Raw genomic sequence first — 506 nt, forward strand, 5'->3', positions numbered from 1 at the left:
GGACAAGGGGTCACTGTGAGTCCAGATAGACAATGCCAGCCAATCATGGCTCTGCAGTTCAAAAATGACTTGTCTGGGTTGTAAGATAGAAAAACTCAGCCGCCTACTCACAGAACCAGTTTATCCTACTGCCTACAGTAGAAATAAAAGACCCTCTGAGCTGCTTTACCCACACTCACTCCTTGCACCTTGGGCTGAGTCTGACAGACCCTCCTTTAGTTTGGAGAGGTAAGACCAGCGAGGACTCGTGCTTCATACCAAAGTGAGACCCAGGGAGGTGGCAAGCCTCTTGGAATAGTCCCCCATGCCATCCTAGTGCAGCGGCCATGCAGCAGAGGGGGCCATTCATACTGACAGCCCACTGCACGCATCCTGCTTCAACACATTAATGACATTATGCTACCTGGACCCCTGCCGAGAGGACCCCAGAAGCCCCAAGAACCCCAGATTCTTTTGCATCTTTGATTTCAACATGGACCTCAGGACAAACTGTAGAAGTAGGAACT

This window comes from Galeopterus variegatus, unplaced genomic scaffold, assembly GCF_000696425.1.
Source record: "Galeopterus variegatus unplaced genomic scaffold, G_variegatus-3.0.2 Scaffold8002, whole genome shotgun sequence".
Taxonomy (NCBI): Eukaryota; Metazoa; Chordata; class Mammalia; order Dermoptera; family Cynocephalidae; genus Galeopterus; species Galeopterus variegatus.